Genomic DNA, 23,200 nt, shown 5'->3' with positions numbered 1-23,200 from the left:
GAGTCCAATACGCTAACCAGCGGGACAAGAAAGTCATCCTCTTGAAGTTATCAGCCCGCAATGATTTATAGCCCAACAAGCTTACGGTTTCCCAATCTTTGCGTGTTAAATTACATTGTGTTAAGCTGCCTATTTTATCTAGATGGCAATCTATCATAACTAATTGCCCGTCACAATGAAGCCTCTTGTACCAATTCCCTATGCCGCTGATTTTAGCTTCATATAGAAGTGTTACCATCTCACTTGTCGAGTCAAGAAGTCCACCTATATCTTTTTTTAAAAAGTGGACAATTTGTGAGTATTCAAAGAGCGTTGGTCGCCAGGGAGTAGTTACTCTAGCCAGCACTTCTTGCCATGTGATAATTCTATTCTGAAAAACGAAGTACCTTAACTCCCTAAATCCCAAATTCTCCCAGTTTATTATGTGGCTGTTTCTAATTTGGAGGCCGAGACCAAAACATTCTCGTAACCTTAAAAACTGAGAGGCTGAGGAACAAAGATTTTTCTTAAAAAAGGACTGCAATCTAGATAAATATTCTTTCAAAGTCTTATATCTTGTCCTTTTTGGGAGCTTTGCAATCTTTAAAAATACCTGGATTTGAGAATCAGACTCTTGCATCATTTTTACTAAGAAGAAGCTATCTCAATTGTTTTTTGAACCTATCAGACCTGCCACCATATCAAGAAAGGCTGCCTTTGAATATGTTTTTAAATGTGGCAGAGCCAATCCCCCCTGTTTAACTGGGAGTTGGATCACGGACAACTTAACCCTGGGTGCTCCCCCCCCAAACAAAACGTCTGATCATAGTTTCCATGTCTTTAAAGAAAATAGAATTCAATTTGATTGGAACATTGCAAAACAGGAATATTAACAAGGGTAGGATCGACATCCTAATCAAAGATACCCTGCCAATCAAGGTGAGCGGGAGTAAAAGCCATTGGGCGAGAAGACTCTTAATTTTATTCTTCGTTCTCACATAGTTGAGAAGATAAAGCTGGTGATAATCGCAGGTCACATATATGCCTAAGTATCTAAACGGGTCCCACTTGCAGCCAGGACACGCAAACAAGATGGAAAAAGGCTGATGTTGGTGTTTAGAGCGGGAACCTCCGTCTTCTTAGCATTTATTTTGTAACCTCCTATTTGTTCGTATGCTTTAAATTCCTTTAATATGATTTCTATATTCTCTTTAATTGGCTTCAAATAAAGAATCCCGGGGATAGAGGGGAATATGGCAGGATTGTTCCTAATTTTGATCACTAGGGGTTCGATATAAAAGGTAAAAAGTAAAGGAGATAAAGGGCAACCCTGTCTAGTCCCTCAATTGACTTTGATTGAACCGGCCTTATTCGAATTTACTATGACCTGCGCCGAAGCACCTTGATAGATGTTCCGCAGCATCTTGATCACTTGCTCTGGAAACCCAAATTGGGCAAGGGAATAAAACAGGGTTGCCCAATTTACCAGATCAAACGCTTTTTCCGCGTTAAAATACAAGCATGGGTTGAGTTGATATTAAAATAGTCCAATGCCTGAATTAAAAATTCAGTATTAGAAGCCATTAAATGGCCTGCTATGAATCCTGACTGATCGCTATGTATGACTTCTTGCGCAGCACACATAAAGCTACGGGCCCAGATTTTCATTAGGATTTTATAGTCTGAATTCAGATTGCTGATAGGCCTATAAGAATTAATATCTTCTGGATTTTTGTCTTTTTTAACAAAAGATATTATTGTTGCTTCCTTAAAGGATGCGGGTACCAATCCTCCTAACTTGACATAATTAAATAAATTCTTAAGGGGTGTTAATAGGTGCTTTAAAAAGATTTTATAAAATTCGATTGGAAACCCGTCTTGCCCACTAGCCTTCGTCCCTGCTGTTGCTATGATAACATCTGCTATTTCCCCTGTACAGATTTCAAGCCCTAATTGTGTAGCCCGATTGGCCATGATCTTTGGAATTTCTATGTTCGCAAAATAGTCCTGTATCTGATCTTCCCCCACAAGATATTCAGTAGTGTATATATGGCCAAAATGCTCCAAAAAAGCCCTTAGAATCAGACCGTTGTCCACTATCTCTTGCCATTTATAGAATCTTTTATTTGAACTATCAAGGCAGATTCCTGTCTTTTTCTCAGAGAATTAGCCAGGAGCTTCCCTACCAACTGGCTATCCTCATAAACCCTTTGTTGGAAGGTTCTGGAACTGTTGATCTCTTCCAGTACAAAGAAATCTCCTAACTCTGCCTTTCCTTGCTCCAAATGATTCGGGCGAAGGTGAAACTGTAGGGCATATTCTTTATCTACAGCCTTTTGGAGCATAGATATTTTTTGTCTCCTCTCTTTAGCTTAGGCAGATGTATAAGATATTATCTGGCCACGTGCTGCCGCCTTAAATCCCTCCCAAACCGAGAATGGTTCTGCTGTATCATTATTGGTTTTAAAATATTCCGTAATCCACTCTCCAAAACTAGCCACCCTATCCTGGATCTGGAGCAGGGTACGATCCAGCTGCCACCTGGATTGGTCCCTGCCCCCTACTCCTAGATTGACTTCCAGCTCCACCTTCCCATGATCGGAGAAGGGATTACACCCAATAGATGAACCTAGAGTCTGAATGGATCTTGATATCAGAATAAAATCGATTCTTGATGACGTCCGGAAGCGGTGCGAATAGCTGGTAAAGGATTCCCCTTCTGGGTTCAATGAGCGCCATGGGTCTATGAGTTGGTATTCTGATATGAAAGCACCCAAAACTTTTTTAGTATTGGGTTTTAATTATTTCTTATTTTTATTAGAGGTATCTTTTTTCAAATCTTGTATATAGTTAAAATCCCCTCCCAAGATAATCTGCCCAGGAACCCCCCTCAGAAGATCACTGATTTCTAAGATGCTGGACACCTCATCTGATATCTGCCCGTAGTAGTTCACAATGTTCATTACCTTCCCCTGTATTCTAGCCACAACCCATAACCCATAACCATCTCCCCTTAGGATCCCTTCGAATCTTTAAGACTTCCCAAGGAAGTCTTCGGGAAAAGTAAATAGCAACACCCCTCTGGGCTACCCCAGCTGACGCAAAAAGTGCGTGAGAAAAATATTTCGGGATAAATAGATTAGGGGTGTTGGATTTAAGATGGGTCTCTTGGAGAAATAGCACATGGGGATTGTGAGAAACTGCCCATTTTATAAGAGCGCCATATTTCTGTTTATTTAAAACGCCATTGGCATTAACTGATAGGATACTACATTTATTCATTTCCATATTAAAATTCTCACAACTTTAATTCCAACATCCAAAATTCGGTACAAACCCTGCCTAAGACTTCTGCTCTTTTTTGCTGCATTCACCCCAATCCCCCCTCTCCTACCCCAGGTGAACCCCCCCCCCTGAAATGTGGAACCTTCCATTCCCCCCACGCAAACCACATTTCCCCCCTTCCTACTAACCTGGGTGCCTTCTTGTTACACCCTGTGTGACCCTGTGGGCCCCTACCCCCCCTGACAGACTAGTGAAATTGATTCTAATCTCATAACATTATGATAGCAAAACAGGGCAAGCAGATCACATAGCACATATTTGAGTGGAGCCTTGTCAAGACCAGAAGGGCCTGCTAGTTTCTATAGTGCCCCATATTTCAAGTAGTTAAATAACTTGTCCTCAGAAAAAAGGAAAGTATCCTATTCCCACACTTTACCTCAAGCTCAACCAATATTCACACTGCTTACGTCCTGCTCAAACATTTGCCTCTGAAGAGATCTCCTTAAGGAGAGACTGTGCTTCCTCAAGGTCGGAAAACATGTAAAACGTTCCCTTCACAAGGACTTTTAACTTTGATTGTTGAGTAATCGAAGCTTGAGCGCCATTCACTTTGAAAAGGTGGAGAATTTTGACAAATTCTTTTCTGCGACGTGCTGCGGTGGCAGTCATATCGGAAAAAATTCTACATTTGATTGTCTCAGTAACTAAGAATTGTCTCTGTTGGAATGCCTTGGATAGGATTTTTTCCTGGATCCTGTAATCCGCAAAATTCATCGGGATATTTCTGGGGAAGGTTGAGTTTGCGAATCTCTGTGCAGGAACCCGATGAGCTCTCATGATGTTTAAGTCCCCCTCAAACTCTGGTAATACTTTTTTATGGATAAAAGAGTTAACCCACTGAAGCGTGTTAGAGCCTTCCGGGCCTTCAGGAACCCCCACTATCCTCAAATTGGATCTTCGGGAGTGATTCTCAAGTTCCTCGAGCTTGTTTTCGAGTTTACTCTCCAGGAGGCTCTTCTTACTTGCTGCCTCTTTAGCTTCTGTTCTTGCTTGATTAATGTGGTCTTCAAGAGCCGATATTTTTTCCTCCGCCTCATTTAATCTGATAGGGAGTCCTGACATCGACTCTTCAAATTTTTCCAGTCTGGAGTGTAAGGCGGCTATCTCAACTTGCTGGTTCAACTTTATCTCACAAATCTCTTTGAGGATTAGGTTTAACATCTCACGAATGTCGATTTGGTAGCTCATTTCCTTTTCCTTTTCAGAGCTATCGCCTTTCCCCTTTTGAGGTGACGAGGTTACAGATGTTGAAATTGCAGATGTTAAACCCCTTAAAGCCCCTTCTTCAAGCGGTATAACGGGTGGACGAGAGGGAGATTGCAGAACTGCCACTGAAGATGGGATCTGCTTAGATATTGTCTCTATCCTTGATTCTTCGCTGATTAAGCTCAGACTCGCCTCCGTTCCAGAGACTGCACTACTTGATTCAGGCCTGGCTGCCACCTCAGAGCAAATTGTCACAGGTAGTTCAGGAGCTTCTGATATAGTTTGTTTTATATTCTCCAGCAATTTCAGGGAAGAGTCTATTTGTTTGTGTACTACCAATGCTACTGGGGATGAAGCTAGAATTTCAGAGTTCTTTTCGAGCGGGATCGCTAATGTTTGAGGAATACGAGCGATCTTTTTTCCAAAAAGGGGAAAATCTCTAATCTCTTTCACTCCACTCATACTTTGCTCGCCCAAGGATGGCTCAACTTCTGCTGCATTTTCTAGTAAGGCTGAGGTATTCTCCGTTACCTCTTCTGTGTGGCTCCCCCTTGCAGTTACTTCTCCTGTCCCTGCATTAGATGGAGAGGTTAAAGTGACGTGGAGTTCATCTTCTGAGCTCTCTGGTGTTGTATCCTTCCCCAGCGTGGGAGATGCCGCGCTTCCTTCTCCTTTTTTGCCCATCTCCCTTTCTTTGGCAGCTATCCGTGCGGCATTTCTGGCTAGGGCTAGGCGAGTTTTACTCCTGGGACGGGCTGTTGTTTCCATCTTGGCAGTTTTGCGTGCCTCTTCCTAATCTTCACTATCTTTTAGTTGCCTCCCCATTATCCCTGCGGGGAGGTTCGAGGTTTTAAGCTTAAGGGCTTAAGGGCAATTTAAACAAGCTCAGTCTGTCAATAATTCTGTCGAGCACCAAACAATCTGTATTCCCCCTTTATCTCCCCCTCACCTTTCACGTTGCTGAATATCTGGACCGCCTATCTCTGCACGATATTAAAATGCGGTTTCTGTTCCTGCTCCTGCAACCACGAGCCTCTTCAGCATAGAAGCTCCGCAAAAAACAGCACATCAAGGGCGGCAAAGGGCAAGAGGCATACTCGCTCGAAAATCCGGGCGCCCAAATCTGTAATTGCTCAAGGAAGCCCACAGCTCGGTTCTTAAACTTGATTTTCCCGACTCTCCTGGGTGGTAGCTCCAACACGCCACTCGTTCTCAAGCCGCTTCACTCAGACACCATTACCGCGGTGTCTGCCGCAGTCGAGGGTGGGCGGGGGCCGCGAGTCGTGACGGCTATCCGGAGGCGTGGAACTCCAGAGCCATTCCCCCGGCAAGAGGCATACTCGCTCGAAAATCCGGGCGCCCAAATCTGTAATTGCTCAAGGAAGCCCACAGCTCGGTTCTTAAACTTGATTTTCCTGACTCTCCTGGGTGGTAGCTCCAACACGCCACTCGTTCTCAAGCCGCTTCACTCAGACACCATTACCGCGGTGTCTGCCGCTGTCGAGGGTGGGCGGGGGCCGCGAGTCGTGACGGCTATCCGGAGGCGTGGAACTCCGGAGCCATTCCCCCTTAGCTGTTTTTATTAATGACAATTTTTACGTTCGACATCAAGAGAATCGTCAGAATCCACTCGGCAGAAGAGCTGTGCCGCATCTTAGTAAGTGCAGTGTTTTGGCTCTAATTGTTGCCCTCGACTGATATTCAGCTTTCTAAATATTAGTGTTTGTTTTAATTAGTGTATCTTGTTGTCTCTAGGTCCGTTCATATTTGGAAATGTTGGAGGGAGGTCAGTGGTGTGGACATTACTAGTAAGTGTGGTATCTGGTTTTACCAATTTCCATTTGCAATGACTGAGATGTTTATCTTAAGATGGTTATTGAGCAATACCTTTTTTATAGGATGGAACATTTTCGGAGGCACGTGCGGCAAAGAGTATTTACCATGGTTTTTCACCAACGGAGTAAGCGCAGTTTGCTATTTCGATACTAAGCACACATTGCTGTTTTTTTAGCAACTTCATTATATTGATAGCTTTTTGGTTTTTCTGCAGTACAATCCACCGAGCATGTTTTAAGCAGGCATTTTTTTGCGTTCAGGTAAGCATTGTCTCAATTCGGCCACTTACTGGGTCTTCTTGAAACATTAGAGAGTTTGATTCTTTAAAGATTCATCTCTTTTCTATACAGGATCATTTGTCTATAACACAACGTGACTACATACCCTTCACGAGTTAACAGCCATTGGCATTTGTATATATCAGGTGTTGTGTCACTATTGGTCTTTATTATAATTTTTTCATTTCTATTCTCGGCTATAAACTCACAAGGGAGAAGATATACTCTCACTAATTCACACCAAGAGTGAAGCTCAGTACAACCACAGGATAACATCACAACACTGGTTTATGTTTTTCGTAGCATAAAGATATTTGCATGATTGTTCTTGAGGCACATTAGTTCCTTAAGTTAAATCCACTTTGATAAAGTGGTGAAATGGGTATTGATGCCATTGTATATATGGTGAATTTATGTTGAGAGAAAAGTATGGTTAAAGTACTCTTTTTTTCATAGGTTGGCCCCTGAGTAAAGGACTACAATGTCTCGAAATACATTGGGCACACACAAGAATGTTTTTTCACTGTTTATGTACCTAAACGTGTAGTTTACACTGCTGATGGTTAAAAGTGTTACTATCTATGAAAATCAACTGTAATATGTCAAAATATTAATTACATGGGTTGATACATCTATATGATATAATGAAATTCATTTGAACAAAAATGTAGTTTAATTTCATTTGTTTTATGTTTAAGAGTTTTTAAGTCTCAGGAAAGATTTTGGTCTGAGTGCACGGCACCAACAAGTTGACTTACTTGTAACAGTTTCTAAGGGCCCTAAGGGCATGTATGTACACCACATGTGCATACATGCTCATTTCAGGGGTGCAACAGGGTGTCCTTATGACACTCTTGCACCCTTGAAATTGCCTTCACAATTTGCGAGTATCTAACGGGTACCTAACGGGTACTCGCAAATTGCGAATGTCATCCCATTCATTCCTATGGGCTTATAGGATTGAACGGGAAGCCATTCCTTAATTGCGTCTCGCAATTTGCAAGTCGCATTTAAGGAATGCCAAGGATTTGCAAAATATTTTCAAATTTTTAATTACATCCCGTTTTGCGATTCTCAAATAGCGATTCTCTAAAAAGAGCTATTTGAGAATCCCCAAAACAGTATTTGATACATATGCCCCCTTACCTGTAATTTCTGAAAGATTGTTTAATTTTGACTGATTGAAATGTGTTCACAATCTCAGGGATTAAAACCGCTGGAATTCCTTCAAAATGAAGCATATTTTCTAAAATTTCAGTCACGCTTCATGTTGTGACCGGATCTATAAAAAACATTTCCAGTTACTTAGGTCTGTGATCCACAGCACAAATTCTAAATGAGAAATTAATCTGTATTCAAATTTATCTGTTATCAAATTGTAAATAAGAACTCATGACAAATGCTACTCTTTGCTCTTACCCTCCCACTGGGTCGTGTGCTTTGTACTGATTGTACTGGTGCTCATTTTACATGCACCTGTTCATCGTTTTGTCAGGGCTTAAGGTCCCATAGATTATTTCTCATTCATGCTGTTACTTATTACATTTCATTTACATTATTGTATGACAATATGACTTATATCCATCATGAGTCTTGATAACATGCTTTTACTTTTCTGATTCATATATATGAATATTGAATAGTGTTCAATCAGTATAGAGAGGATGTATATGTAAAAATGTTGAAATCGTTTTCATGAGCTTCCTCTAAATTTGCATCACAAAAGATGAGGATATTTGCCTCACAATGGTTTTGAGCCGCGGTTTCAGCCGTCTTGCCGAGAGAGGAACATGTTGACCCTCGGGGAAATTGTTGTCTTTCTATCAAGGCTATTAAATGAGAACGTCCTAGCTTCTAATAAATACAAATTGTCCTTGCATCAGCTCCGAATTGTTTGCCTTGAGGTGTGTGCCGAAAACAGTGAACCCCCCATGATGACAAATCGCTCAAAGGTAATTGTTAGCCAGTGCTTGATAATAAGTGAATTGTGGGGCTTAGGTAACATTTATACTGTTGCTTATATTATAAAGTAGCACATAGAATGTTTGTGTATCCTAGTTATGAGATTGTATTATATATAATGTAATTTTTAGAATGTGTTGGTGGAAAAAGACTAGAACACCAGAGGCAGTTGGTGCTGATCCTCTAGGCCATCTGTACCTGTTTATTATAGTGCATCTATTTATCCAATAAAACTCGCATTCAAAGAAGTTTAATGCACTGTTTATTTCAATTTGAGGGCTCGGGGTTGCTACTTTTGAAGCGCCATCGCTGCTGTGTTGGTGAACGTATTCATCAAGTATACCTTCCCATATGGCAGTCATTCTGTCATCTAAAAAAAGATTGTAGCATTATATGTGTGTGCTGGTCAAGCTTGCCTCGAGCTGTGGTCTGATGGAGCGAGATAGAAAACAAAATTTTGTTTAAACTCGCAAAGTCACATTTCCATAACATGAATAAAATTATTAATGATTTGTGATATGTTGTGCTAATACAACTTAGATTAAACTTTACACGTGGGGGGACTAACATGTGTGCTCATAAACGTGCATATTTGTTGCATCTTTTTGTTCGTGCAAAATAATAAAATAATTTATTGTTTTCGTTTTTTGTCATTACTAACTGCTGCAAACTTAAAATAAGCATGTGCTTGTTTTGCTTTTCCTTGTCTGTGTGATGTCATTTCTACTATTCTAGGTGCTTATGGGTCTCATAGAAAAACGGAGACTGGTAAATATAAACGCTGCTTTATTTGTTTGCAATGGCTAGGTAACATTTTGATTAATCGGGTGGGTTAATTAATTAGTAAACCATGGGGTGGATACAGAATATACTTTATTTCTTACATTAATACTTTTCTTGTGTTTGTTTTATACTAGAAAACATAAGTTGCCTGCTTTTGGGCCTAGCTATTTGAACCGCAGAAAAAGAGTTGATCTATAATTCTGCAGAAAGTCACGAGACGCCCTTTCTGAATTAAAACGTTTATTGAAGCTGCATTCACAAAGCAAAAACTGATGAGCTGACATCATTCTGTCGGACATGGCCAAGGTCGAAAGTGAACTTTTTGTCAGTCCTTAACTTGGCATCCGCGGAAGTCGCGCTGAAAGACTATGGAAGCTGCGAGGATGACTTAATACAAAGTTGCTATCGCAGGAAGCCTCTGGCTTCACGTGGATGAGACAATGGTCTTTGTAAGACATGATTTTGTGGAACTTTTTAAGAATCGGGTGACATGTCACTTGTCACTCTCAGCCAATGGGACGTCGAGTATTTCTGAAAATTTTCCTTTGCTAGTTTAGTTAGCGTAGAAAGGTATAAAAAGTCATGCCCTTAGGGTTGGGCTGGCTGCTGCTTTCTGACTTTCCGATGAGGGTGATGTGCTGCTGGACTTTGCGTGGAGCACGTAAGAATCCTCAAAGATCTTTACTTTAATTTCTGTCTATTTAGCTCAGTTAGGGAAATAGGTTTTAGAAATGCTAAACTTTATATAATTTCTTTAAATTGATTCAATTGCTTAAATTGTATTTTTCTCATATTTCTTACCATCATGCTTGCTTTATTGCAAATAAATTTCATTTATAAAACTTTCAACATATATACCATAATTTAGAAAATAAAATCTTACTTTTGACAAACAAGCTGGTCTTGATTATTTAGAAGTATAGGTTACCATTAGCTAGATCACGTCGCCTATGGTGGTCGTTTAAATGGTTGGGTTTTATTCTAATGACAATATTCTTTCTGCAAATGTATAAAAATGTATATAGTGTGTAGATAATGTGTATATAGATTTATTCTGACCACCTGATTCAGTAGGCCCAAAATATATCAGGTTCATAAATGGGTCCATGTTTAGTATAGAATTTTGTTTATAGGTTATGAAGTTGGGTAGCGTAGTTTATGATATATTTTCTATAGCCCGCTGGATCAATTCTCTGGTAGCAGAGGATGGTTGATGTCATGGAATTCTGCACTAAACCCAGAAAAGACATTAAAGACAGACCTTTGCCTGAATCGGATTTTGTCTACTTTGTAGATGGCTCATGCTTAAGATCTGAAGGAGGTGTCTTGAAAGCTTCATACTCGGTTTGTACAGTTGTAGATGTTGAAGAAGCATCATGTCTTGAAGGAGTTCGTTCAGCACAAGTGGCTGAATTGATTGCTTTAATTCGTGCATGTGAAATATCAAAAGATATTAGAGTTACCATCATTACTGATAGTCAGTATGGGTACGGAGTTGTGCATGATTATGGACAACTCTGGTCACAGAGGGGATACATGACATCAACAGGATCACCAATTAAAAATGCAGTTTTCATTAGAAGATTAATTGAAGCAATACAATTGCCAAAAGAAATTGCCATAGTCAAGTGTGCAGCACACACTAGAGGAACTGATTATATTTCCAAAGGAAATGCCTTCGCAGACGAGACAGCAAAGTACTGCGCAAGGAAAAATTATTCTTACAATCGGAATAGAAGTACAGAAACTGATTCAAATTCATTAATGCTAACAACTGTTGTAGAAACATGGAATGAGATTAGAGATTTACAAAACGAAGCAGAAGATGAAGAAAAAGACCTATGGTTAAGATCAGATTGTAGACCACGTGATGAAGATGGAGTATGGGTTTACAAAGATGGCAGAGTAGTTTTACCAAATTGTTTGATTTCTGACATGGCCAGATTATATCATGGTCCTGCACATTTAGGAAGAGATTCTATGGTCAGACTTTTTAGAGAAACATGGTTCAATACCAAATTCAGAACCATTGCAGAATCTTTTTGTCAAAGGTGTTTGTCATGCCAACAAATGAATCCAAACAGAAAATCAGTGGTGGGGACAGGAATAATTGGCCGAGAGGGTGGTCCCTTTACCAGGTTACAAATAGATTTCATTGAAATGCCTTTACACAACTGTTTGAAATATGTACTTGTAATTGTATGCTTATTCTCAAGATGGGTAGAGGCTTTCCCTACACGACATTGTGATTCAATTACAGTGGCAAAACTAATGCTCAGAGAAATCATCCCAAGGTACGGTTTTCCAGTCACTATTGAGAGTGATGGAGGAAGCCATTTTGATAACAAACTGTTGAAATTAATTTGTGAGGCTATGAGCATTGAGCAGAAAATACACTGTGCATACAGACCAGAGGCATCAGGTGTAGTTGAACAAATAAATGGAACTATCAAAAACAGAATTGGAAAAATGTGTCTAGAGACAGGTGTTAAGTGGACTGATGCTCTTCCACTTGTTTTGATGTCATTAAGAAGTACACCAGATAAAAAGACAGGTTTGAGTCCTCATGAAATTTTAATGGGAAGAGTTATGAGGCAAGCTTTTGTACCTGTAGGTAAACTGTTGAGCATAAATGACAGTGCAATTTTGGATTACTGTAAAAGGTTATCTGATATGGTAACTTCTGTGTCTAATCAGGTGGGAACTGAAGCTCAATCAAATGACAAAGTTTTGACACATGATCTGAGACCTGGGGACTGGGTCAGAACGAAAGTACATCGGAGAAGGAATTGTCTGTCTCCTAGATGGCAGAAACCTAGGCAGGTAATCTTGATCACTACTAATGCTGTAAAGTGCAGAGGATTGAAGCGCTGGATTCATCCAAGTCATACTATTCCAATACCAACTCCTGAAAATTCTGATGTTGAAAGTGATACCACAGATGACTCTGATTCTGAAGCAGAAGACAGAACAGAAGGTGAAGTAATTCCAGATTTTGAAGATCGACAAGAAAGTCGACATCTGGAAACTGTGCCAGTGAATGGAAATCTGACAAGAAAAGACTTAGAAATAATTGAAATAGATTCTGAAGGTGAAGAGAATCTGTTAAAAGGAAAGATAACTGAGGATTCGGTTGTCTATATTGAAGACAAAGAAGCTGAACTGAAGGAAGTTTCAGACCAGGAGAGTATCGAAAGGCAGAGAACAAGCTCTGAAGTAAGGAACAAAAATCCGAAATCTGGGAAGCTAGAGGTAATTGAGGAAGAGGAGGAGAACGAATTACCGAGTACCAGTGATGGAAGACAAAGTGAAGTTCCTGAAGGAGTGAAATTGCCGAATAGAGAAGTTCCTGAGTCAATTGAAATTTCAGACTACGAAACTGAAGAAAGTGACGTGGAATGTGGAAGTGAAAACGGAAAGAAAAGGACTTGGAAGTCAGAATCAAATAATTCTGAACCAAAGAAGAAATACGTGAGAAAAGCAGACTTCTGGCCTGGTGGAAGATTGAGAGTGAGATTAATCAAAAAGCCAATAGAACAAGTTGAAGAAATAAGTAGTCAAAAGAGTCCTGGAAAAGAAGTTGGAGTTGGGAGGAAAATAGAAGTGATATCGAGAAAAGGGAAGAGAATAATTAGACCAAACCAGAAATACAAGTCTCCTGAGTGGACTTACTTAGTAATTCCACCTGTTATTGACATATATGATAGTAGTGAAGAAGAAAACGAAATTCAAGAAATTAGTGACAATGATTAAAGTACAGAATTATTAATTTGGCAAAAGGCTGAAGAAATCCTGTTAGTTGACACAAGGTCGAAGAAAAACTGTTTAGTGGAAGAAAACTTATGTATGACATAAGGTCGAAGAAATCTTGTTTAGGGTTATAAAAGAAAAATATATTTTAAAAGGGGGGTGTATATAAATTTTAAAATTTATTTTTATTTTTGAAGCTAAAACTAACCTAAAAATGCCTTACGTTAAGGAGAGCACTTCAAAATGTTCTGTTTTTAAAAGATGCTGTAAGATGACTCTGGTGTGTCTGCTCATTTTAGTTCTGCTCTGGTTGGTACTAGCTGTGATTATACCTTTAGAAATGAATAGAGAATTACACAAAGTTAACATAACAAGCAAAGCTCTGGTTAGCCAAACTAAACATAGTGCATCTGCAAAAGTAATCGATCATCAGCCTAACATTCATCAAGATAAATCGATAGGTGATTTTTCAAGCAATACATTCACAAAGCTTTTGAGTGAATATGTAAAGGTAATGGATGCAAAGGACTGTTACGTCTGTGTTAAGTTACCTGCTTCTGTTTCTGAGGGAGTAACATATAATATGCTTCCTCTCACTTATGCTGTTACATGTAGTGTATTAACTAGTTTATTTTATCAAACTGGTCGTTTAGAATATTACTATTCAAATTATGATGAGATTTTTGCTAATGTTAAGATTGATAATGCTTTAAATAAGCATAAGAAAGCTAAACAAATGAGAGAATATTTCCTTGTTACTAACGAACTCACTTACGAGTATGCTTACAAAAATAATCTAACATGTAAATTAAGTGCTGAAGGAAAGAAATTTTTGAATATGGTTGAGGAGAGAAGAGCAATTTATAAGAGAAATGAATTAGTCAAGCAGACTAAGTCATCCTTCTGGCAAAAAGAGGATGAGAAATTAAATGGCAAAATGCTTGAAAATATTGCAATTCACATAGACAAACCAGTTAGTGGAAAGCTTTGCATTAGAAGAGATAATACACTTTTTGATAATTATTTTGTAGGTGCAAGCAACTGTGAAGATACTTATCAGATTATGGGAGGTTGGGGATTTAAAGGTGGAAAAGATCCTATCTTTCCTGGAATTTATTTTGTTTGTGGTGACAAAGCCTACTACAACCTTCCAGACCATTGGTATGGAACTTGTTATGTGGGAATTGTTTTTCCTAAAGTGTTTCATGTTGACAGAGATTCAGAAGGATTGTTTAAAATTCATAATTATGTAAATAGAGCTAAAAGAGAAACTTTTACTGAAGTTCTGGGAGATATTTTTCAAGCTGTAATACCTTTTGTTGGTATAACCTTAAATGCAGGGAGAATCAGAAAATTGTCCACTATAGTTGATAGATTATCAACTGATACTGCTGATGGATTTCAATTAGTGAATGTTGAAGTTATTGCAATTAGATCCATGGTAATTCAAGATCGTCTTGCTTTAGACATACTCCTAGCAAAAGAGGGAGGAGTCTGTGGCATTTTACATGTCCAACATTGCTGTACATATATACCTGATGAAAGTAAGAATATTGAAATGTATATTAAGAATATTACACAAATGCATTCAGAAATAATTCCTTTAGAAGAAGAAGATTTTACTGGGAAACTTTCAAAAAGGTTTCAAGCAATTAAAAACTGGTTTCATAATATCGGAAGTTCAATTCTTGGCAAGATTCTGGCACCTTTGATTATAATAGTATTCATTTTTATTTTGACTAAAGTAGGTTGTTTGTTGCATAAAAGAAAGAAACATTTAAGAGAAAAGAAGAGAATCTATAAACTCAGAAAAGAAGAGGAAAGGGAGATCGAGTTACAGGAGTTACATAGAGAGCGTCATGTTAATTGCAAAGATTATGCTGAAACAGACTTTTAGGTTTACTAATACAATTGAATTTGAATCGATTTCTTAAAAATTTAATTTACCAAAATTTTGAGTGCTGGTGTGGTGATTTGTTAATCACCAGATGAGGGAGTTGATGGAGCGAGATAGAAAACAAAATTTTGTTTAAACTCGCAAAGTCACATTTCCATAACATGAATAAAATTATTAATGATTTGTGATATGTTGTGCTAATACAACTTAGATTAAACTTTACACGTGGGGGGACTAACATGTGTGCTCATAAACGTGCATATTTGTTGCATCTTTTTGTTCGTGCAAAATAATAAAATAATTTATTGTTTTCGTTTTTTGTCATTACTAACTGCTGCAAACTTAAAATAAGCATGTGCTTGTTTTGCTTTTCCTTGTCTGTGTGATGTCATTTCTACTATTCTAGGTGCTTATGGGTCTCATAGAAAAACGGAGACTGGTAAATATAAACGCTGCTTTATTTGTTTGCAATGGCTAGGTAACATTTTGATTAATCGGGTGGGTTAATTAATTAGTAAACCATGGGGTGGATACAGAATATACTTTATTTCTTACATTAATACTTTTCTTGTGTTTGTTTTATACTAGAAAACATAAGTTGCCTGCTTTTGGGCCTAGCTATTTGAACCGCAGAAAAAGAGTTGATCTATAATTCTGCAGAAAGTCACGAGACGCCCTTTCTGAATTAAAACGTTTATTGAAGCTGCATTCACAAAGCAAAAACTGATGAGCTGACATCATTCTGTCGGACATGGCCAAGGTCGAAAGTGAACTTTTTGTCAGTCCTTAACTTGGCATCCGCGGAAGTCGCGCTGAAAGACTATGGAAGCTGCGAGGATGACTTAATACAAAGTTGCTATCGCAGGAAGCCTCTGGCTTCACGTGGATGAGACAATGGTCTTTGTAAGACATGATTTTGTGGAACTTTTTAAGAATCGGGTGACATGTCACTTGTCACTCTCAGCCAATGGGACGTCGAGTATTTCTGAAAATTTTCCTTTGCTAGTTTAGTTAGCGTAGAAAGGTATAAAAAGTCATGCCCTTAGGGTTGGGCTGGCTGCTGCTTTCTGACTTTCCGATGAGGGTGATGTGCTGCTGGACTTTGCGTGGAGCACGTAAGAATCCTCAAAGATCTTTACTTTAATTTCTGTCTATTTAGCTCAGTTAGGGAAATAGGTTTTAGAAATGCTAAACTTTATATAATTTCTTTAAATTGATTCAATTGCTTAAATTGTATTTTTCTCATATTTCTTACCATCATGCTTGCTTTATTGCAAATAAATTTCATTTATAAAACTTTCAACATATATACCATAATTTAGAAAATAAAATCTTACTTTTGACAAACAAGCTGGTCTTGATTATTTAGAAGTATAGGTTACCATTAGCTAGATCACGTCGCCTATGGTGGTCGTTTAAATGGTTGGGTTTTATTCTAATGACAATATTCTTTCTGCAAATGTATAAAAATGTATATAGTGTGTAGATAATGTGTATATAGATTTATTCTGACCACCTGATTCAGTAGGCCCAAAATATATCAGGTTCATAAATGGGTCCATGTTTAGTATAGAATTTTGTTTATAGGTTATGAAGTTGGGTAGCGTAGTTTATGATATATTTTCTATAGCCCGCTGGATCAGGTCTCGTGAGCATTTCATTATTCTACAGTGTATGCAAGCAAGGAGTAGGTGAAGAGTTTCAGCCTGCCACGAGCTGTGGACTCGTGCATGTTTCATACATCTGAAGCGCTTGCAATGAGCGCATGAAGAGTTTCACTTCTGCGATAAATTCCTAAGAGAGCAGCAGTAACACAAGCTTTTCAGAAACAAGCAGTTTGTGCAAGTAGAACGGAAAGTACATCTCGCATATAAGGTGCTCAGTGAAGACTGATGGCTCAGGTATCTTCTGAATCCACACCTTTCTAACATTATGGGCTGTTCGACTGTACAACTTCGAGGGAGGATTTCCGGAAGTGTTTTCTGGATGGTGTGACTACATAATGTGTTAACTCTGCAGCATTGAGTGTGGATGACTGCCTTACTACAGCAGTATAAAAAAGAATAGATCATCTGCTGATAACAGCAATTGATACGCTTTTTTTTTCTCTCACGTAACAAGCTTATCCATTTCATGACAATTATTTTGGCTTGTGTCATCCTTTTTTTACCATTAAAAAAAGGTTTATATTTGCATCAGTGCTGATTGTAGTAATAATATTTTTTCAAAAAAATTACACTGCATTGAAGCATCTAGTCACAATGCAAACAGTTACACCTCCTAGTCCTTTCTTACAGGCAAATCACCAGTCAAATGGTGTTTGTGGTACAGATTTTTCAATGATTATTTAGGAGCAATTGATGGACTAAAATTCAATGGGATAGAAATTGAAGTCTAACGTAGTAATATTTGGGTATAGAAGGACTACATCTACCAGAATACACAGGTCATGATAGTGAAGATCTTGATGAATATCAGTTAGCAGTAAAATAACTATGGGGGTCATTATGATGGAGGAGAGCTAGCAGCCACCAGCGTTGCAATGGCGGGCCCTCCGCCATCGTACTGCTGTTTCCCCCCCATCATATTACGATGGCAGGGGGAATCGTTGGTGAAGTGTGGCGGTCGTAAAGACCGCCTGCCAAAGGTCTTCCACAGGCAATCGTTCCAATTGCCTGGCAGCCTCGGCCAGCATGTCTAGAATGGTGGCGGTGCCTAGCAGGCACCGTCCGCCAAATTACGATGCTGATGAAAACCAGCCTTTCCATGGTGGTAAAACTACAAAGGAAAGGCTGGTGCGGATTGGATTTGTGGGCCTGTTGCGGGCCCCCTTGTGTTGGGAGGAGGTGGTTGTGCACTGGGGGGGTACCCATGGTACCCCATTTCCCTGCAACAAGTTGCAGGCTCCACATGGTGTTTGCAACATAGTGCAGGGAAACACACAACATGTTTTTTTGACATTGTGGTGGGTGCTGCAGACAGCAGCACCCACCACAATGTTAAGGCTGCAGGATGGGACCGCCACACTGGCGGTAACATTGTAATCGAGGGTGTGGGGCTGCCGCCTTACAGGCGGCTGGTCCCAGTCTCTCCATCGATGGTGGGCCCCCATCATTGTATTGACCCCCTAAGTACGTACTTTGAGGGAAAGGTTAATTTGGTGGCACACAGACACACATTTTATACTTGAGTTCAAGGCCCCAATGAATCCATTCATTCTTATGGCACTGCATTAAAATGTTGGCTGGTTATTGTGATTTTGAAAGCTTCACTTCTCCATCAATTAGGGACCAGATAGTTTACAGATGTTATTCCAAAAAGATTCAATACAAATTGGTATCCTGTGAGAATCCATAATTGGAGATAGCCAGCACTCTCCTGAGGCACTCTCCTGAGGCACAGCCGGGAGCAGCAGCAAGTATTGTGTATTTTAATGTGTAAAAACTGAAAAATTTCATTTGTTTTAATAACCCACTCACCTTCCCTGTTGCACGATCCCTGTGTGCAGGCACCCTATTTTGAGTAAAAACGAGCGCTGGGCAGGGCGAAATCGCCGTTTTTGCCACCAGCTGAACTCCAGACTGGGACACGCCCAATCGAGGCCACGCCCCCTTTAGTCAAAAGTTTCAAATATCGCACTGATTCACAAGCGCTTAGATAGCCAGCACTCTCCTGAGGCACAGCCGGGAGCAGTAGCAAGTATTGTGTATTTTAATGTGTAAAAACTGAATAATTTCATTTGTTTTAATAACCCACTCACCTTCCCTGTTGCACGATCCCTGTGTGCAGGCACCTTATTTTGAGTAAAAACGAGCGCTGGGCAGGGCGAAATCGCTGTTTTTGCCACCAGCTGAACTCCGGACTGGGACACGCCCAATCGAGGCCACGCCCCCTTTAGTCAAAAGCTTCAAATATCGCGCTGATTCACAAGCGCTTAGATAGCCAGCACTCTCTTGAGGCACAGCCAGGAGCAGCAGCAAGTATTGTGTATTTTAATGTGTAAAAACTGAAAAATTTCATTTGTTTTAATAACCCACTCACCTTCCCTGTTGCACGATCCCTGTGTGCAGGCACCCTATTTTGAGTAAAAACGAGCACTGGGCAGGGCGAAATCACAGTTTTTGCCACCAGCTGAACTCCGGACTGGGACACGCCCAATCAAGGCCACGCCCGCCGCACTGCCCTTGCTACAAATATGTGCATGTGCCCGAAGCGCAGCGGACGAGCGCAGCGGGCGCGACGAATGCGCGCCGAAGGCGCGCATAAGGCAAGCTCGTCTGCGCTCGTCCGCGCCGAGTCCGGGCCCGGGGCCACTCCTCCTGCATCTCAGCCATTACAGCGTAGATGCTACACCTCGGCAACCCTCCATAGACTAAGGCCCTCCGCTAGTTTTTGCACTCTGCATACTCTTCAAGCTGAGGAGCTGCCGCACTCCTGCCCCACCTGCTCCGTTCAGCTTAAGCCTAAACCCTGCTCTGTGCCCACACACGATTTTCGTATGTTCCTACTGAATTGCCGCTCTCTGCCTAAGCATTGCGCTGAAATTTCCCTGCTGTTAGAGGAACATGCTCCGGATATATTGTTCCTGACAGAAACCTGGCTCACCTCCGAGTCCGACCCCGCGATAGTAGATGCTCTCCCATCTGGCTTCCAAATCACACGGCAAGACCGACCTAAAGGGAGAGGAGGAGGCTTGGCTATCATCTACAAGGAACAATACCTCTGCCGAGTCACCCCTGAATCCACCTCGGACTGTGAGAGTATGGGTTTTAACATCGCACTGTCACCCAACAGTTGTTTTTCTGGCTCCCTTATTTACCGCCACCCCGGCCCCCCCAAGCAGTTCCATGAAACGCTGCTATCTAGTGTGGCCGATAGAGTTAGTACCTCCATTTTGACTCCCTCTCTGATCATACAGCGGCCACCTTATCAGAGGATTTAGCAGCCCTGCAACTCATCCAACGTGTCACCACCCCCACCCATGACAGAGGCCACTTATTGGACCCAATTTTCACTAACTGCCCCGACCTCACAGTCGACTCAGCTATTCCTCTGCCTTGGACAGACCAATTTTTGATCCCCTTCAGGTGGACATCGTTTAAAACACCACCATCCGCCCCCACCACAAGGCTTAGGCGAGCCTGGTCGCACCTTGAGGTTGACAATTGGTCCATTAAACTTGCCAGCTCCCAACCCGGGGACTTAGAGGATCCTGTCCTAGCATATCAAGCCTATGTTAACTGGATCACTCATACCCTGGACGCCTCCCTCCCTATGAGCAAGACGGCACTGAAGCGTACCCATAAAAGTGCCTCTTGGTATACGCAGGCCCTTAGGGACAAGAAACGCCTTTGCAGAAGGGCGGAAAGACGCTGGCGGTTAGACAACACAGCAGATAATAAAACTCGCTACCGTGAATCTATCGGCGAGTATAAAACTCAAATAAAAGCAGCCCAGGCTACTTATTTCGCCGATAAAATTCTACAGGCCAAGTCCAAACCCAGGGAGATCTTCCAGATCATTAAAAAGCTAACAAACCCGCCCCCTGCACAACATGTCGAGAAATCTGTTACTCATTGCAATAATATCGCTGAGTTTTTTTACCAGAAAGTAAACACCATTTATTCCGCATTTCCTCCCCAAAAAACTAACTTATCTAACCAACACAACACCCCCTCAAGCCTCTCCTCCCCCCCTCTCAACACGCCTTGACCCATTTTCCCCCACTGAACCTTACCACCCTTGAACCACTAGCTCGTAGTGTTAAATCAGGATCGCCGGACGATCCTGCGCCACCTGACATTGTAATGGCAGCTTCCCGGATCACCCTACCCTTCATCAGGGAGGTACTAAATGCATCCATCACCTCCAGCACTGTTCCAACTGTATGGAAACAAGCCATGGTTAGGTCACTAATTAAGAAACCTAATCTAGACCCCTCTGATTTGGCCAATTACCGCCCCATTTCCGTGCTCCCATGGGTGAGCAAGGTCCTGGAAAAATATGTTAACCAACAGCTAGTGAACTTTCTGGAAGACCATCACATACTAGACCCCACCCAGACGGGTTTCAGACCGAAACACGGGACTGAGACCTCTCTCCTCATGGTTACCGAGGAAGCTAGAAAAATCTTGGATCAGATGGATCAGTGGCAGTGATCCTCCTTGATCTAAGTGCGGCATTTGACACGGTCAGTCATGACACCCTACTTGACCGTCTGTCCTGTGCTGGGATTAAGGATAAAGCCTGGGGGTGGTTCAAATCTTTTTTGGAGAACAGATCCTTTAGAGTTTTTGATGGCGAGGCCGTGTCCTCTAGCATACCTCTAAAGTGTGGAGTTCCTCAGGGTTCCTCTCTAAGCCCGGCTCTCTTCAATCTGTATATGAGACCGTTGGCTGATGTCGTCCGCCCATTTGGAGTTAAGATCATCTCCTACGCGGAAGACACGCAGCTGGTGGTCTCACTGGTGCAGGAGGCAAACCGTCCTCCGCCAGGCGGGCTTAGAGAATGCCTGGAGGAAGTGAAGACGTGGATGTCTTCATCATCCCTTAAATTGAACGGGGACAAAACAGAGCTGATGCTCCTTGGCCTTTCAGATCGTGGCCTCCCTCCCACCCTGTGGCCCCCCTGTCTAGGCCCCCCGCCACCCCCCAAAAATAACATCAAGAGCCTCAGAGTGTGGCTGGACAGATCTCTGTGCTTCAATGTTCAAGCCACAAAACTTTCAGCCACCTGTTTCGGCATCATTAGGATGCTAAATAAAATATTCCCCCTCCTTCCCATGGAAGCAAAACAGGTGGCTATACAAGGCCTCATACACTCACGCCTTGATTTCAATAACGTACTCTACCTCGGCACCGCAGAGTACACCCTACGTAGGCTGCAGATTGTGCAGAATTGCGCAGCACGCCTACTGCTCAAAATCCCCCGTAGGCACTCAGTGAGGGCCGGACTGACTAGCCTTCATTGGCCACCCGTTCTGCAGAGAGTTCTGTTCAAAGCACTATGCATAGCTCATCAAGCCTTCTGGGACACAGGCCCCAGCATCACCCGCGATCTGGTCCCTCATTACACCCCTAACCGCAGTCTCCGTTCCGGCCAGACGTTCTTGGCATTTGTACCAAGAATTAAAAGATCCAGATCTGGCGGAAGGACGTTTGCATACAACGCCTCCAAGCTCTGGAATACGCTGCCACTTAACCTCAGAGCCAACCCGAACCTCAATGTGTTTTGTAAACAACTAAAGACCTTTTTGTTTTATCCCCCCACTAACTGCCGCTCCTCCACTCTCTGCTCAACAGTAGGTATTGGTTATCCCAGCGCTTGGACGCCTTCGGGCAACAATTTGCGCTTTATAAATCGGCAAGTTTAGTTTAGTTTAGTTTAGTTTAGATGAGGCTATAGATATGGAAAAAAAGCATTGAAAGTTCACAATTAGATGCTAAACAACTGGAAATTGAAGCTCCACTCATAGGAGTAGCAATTGTTAATTCTACAACCAAAAGTTCAAATATATCTGGATTTAGTGGTTCAAGTTCAAAAGGGGGTTAAAGCACTGGAGAAACAAGTAACAGAGGAGGCAAGAGTAAAATATCTGGATGCAGTTTTCCCAAATTGCAGTGTTTCAGATGTGGTTCAACCACTCATGTGTCTAATTATAAAAATTGTCCATACACAAGAATGCTGGAAGTGTAAGAAGTTTGGATATTTTGAAAAAGTGTACAGGGGTGGCAGACACATTCCAATCAGGAGCATTCAAGATTACACATTGTGTGAGGAGCAGGAGGACATTGAGAAACAAAGTAGAGGAATTAGTCCTATCTGTAGAGTGTGTGGAAATTAACAATATTCAAACTGAGAAGAAATACAGTGATCTTTTAGTACATGTAGAAATTTAGGGCAGTGAAAGTCCTCTACTTAATTCGGGAGCTAGGATAAATATCATCTGAATTGACAAACAAAAGACAATCTAGGTAACAAAATGTATTGTTACCTCTGGATTTGGTCACTACTGAGTTTGAAGGCAGTAAAATAGATCTGGGAGGGTACTTTTGGGGAGATATCAAGTTTGAGAACAAAACTATACATGGTAAAGCTTATGAAGCTTGCAAAGGCATACATGTATTTGGATGGAACACCAAGCAGAATTTGGAATGGTCATCAA

Source organism: Lissotriton helveticus, chromosome 4_1 (assembly GCF_964261635.1).
Source record: "Lissotriton helveticus chromosome 4_1, aLisHel1.1, whole genome shotgun sequence".
NCBI classification, from domain to species: domain Eukaryota; kingdom Metazoa; phylum Chordata; class Amphibia; order Caudata; family Salamandridae; genus Lissotriton; species Lissotriton helveticus.
Note: the sequence above shows the minus strand (reverse complement) of the source record.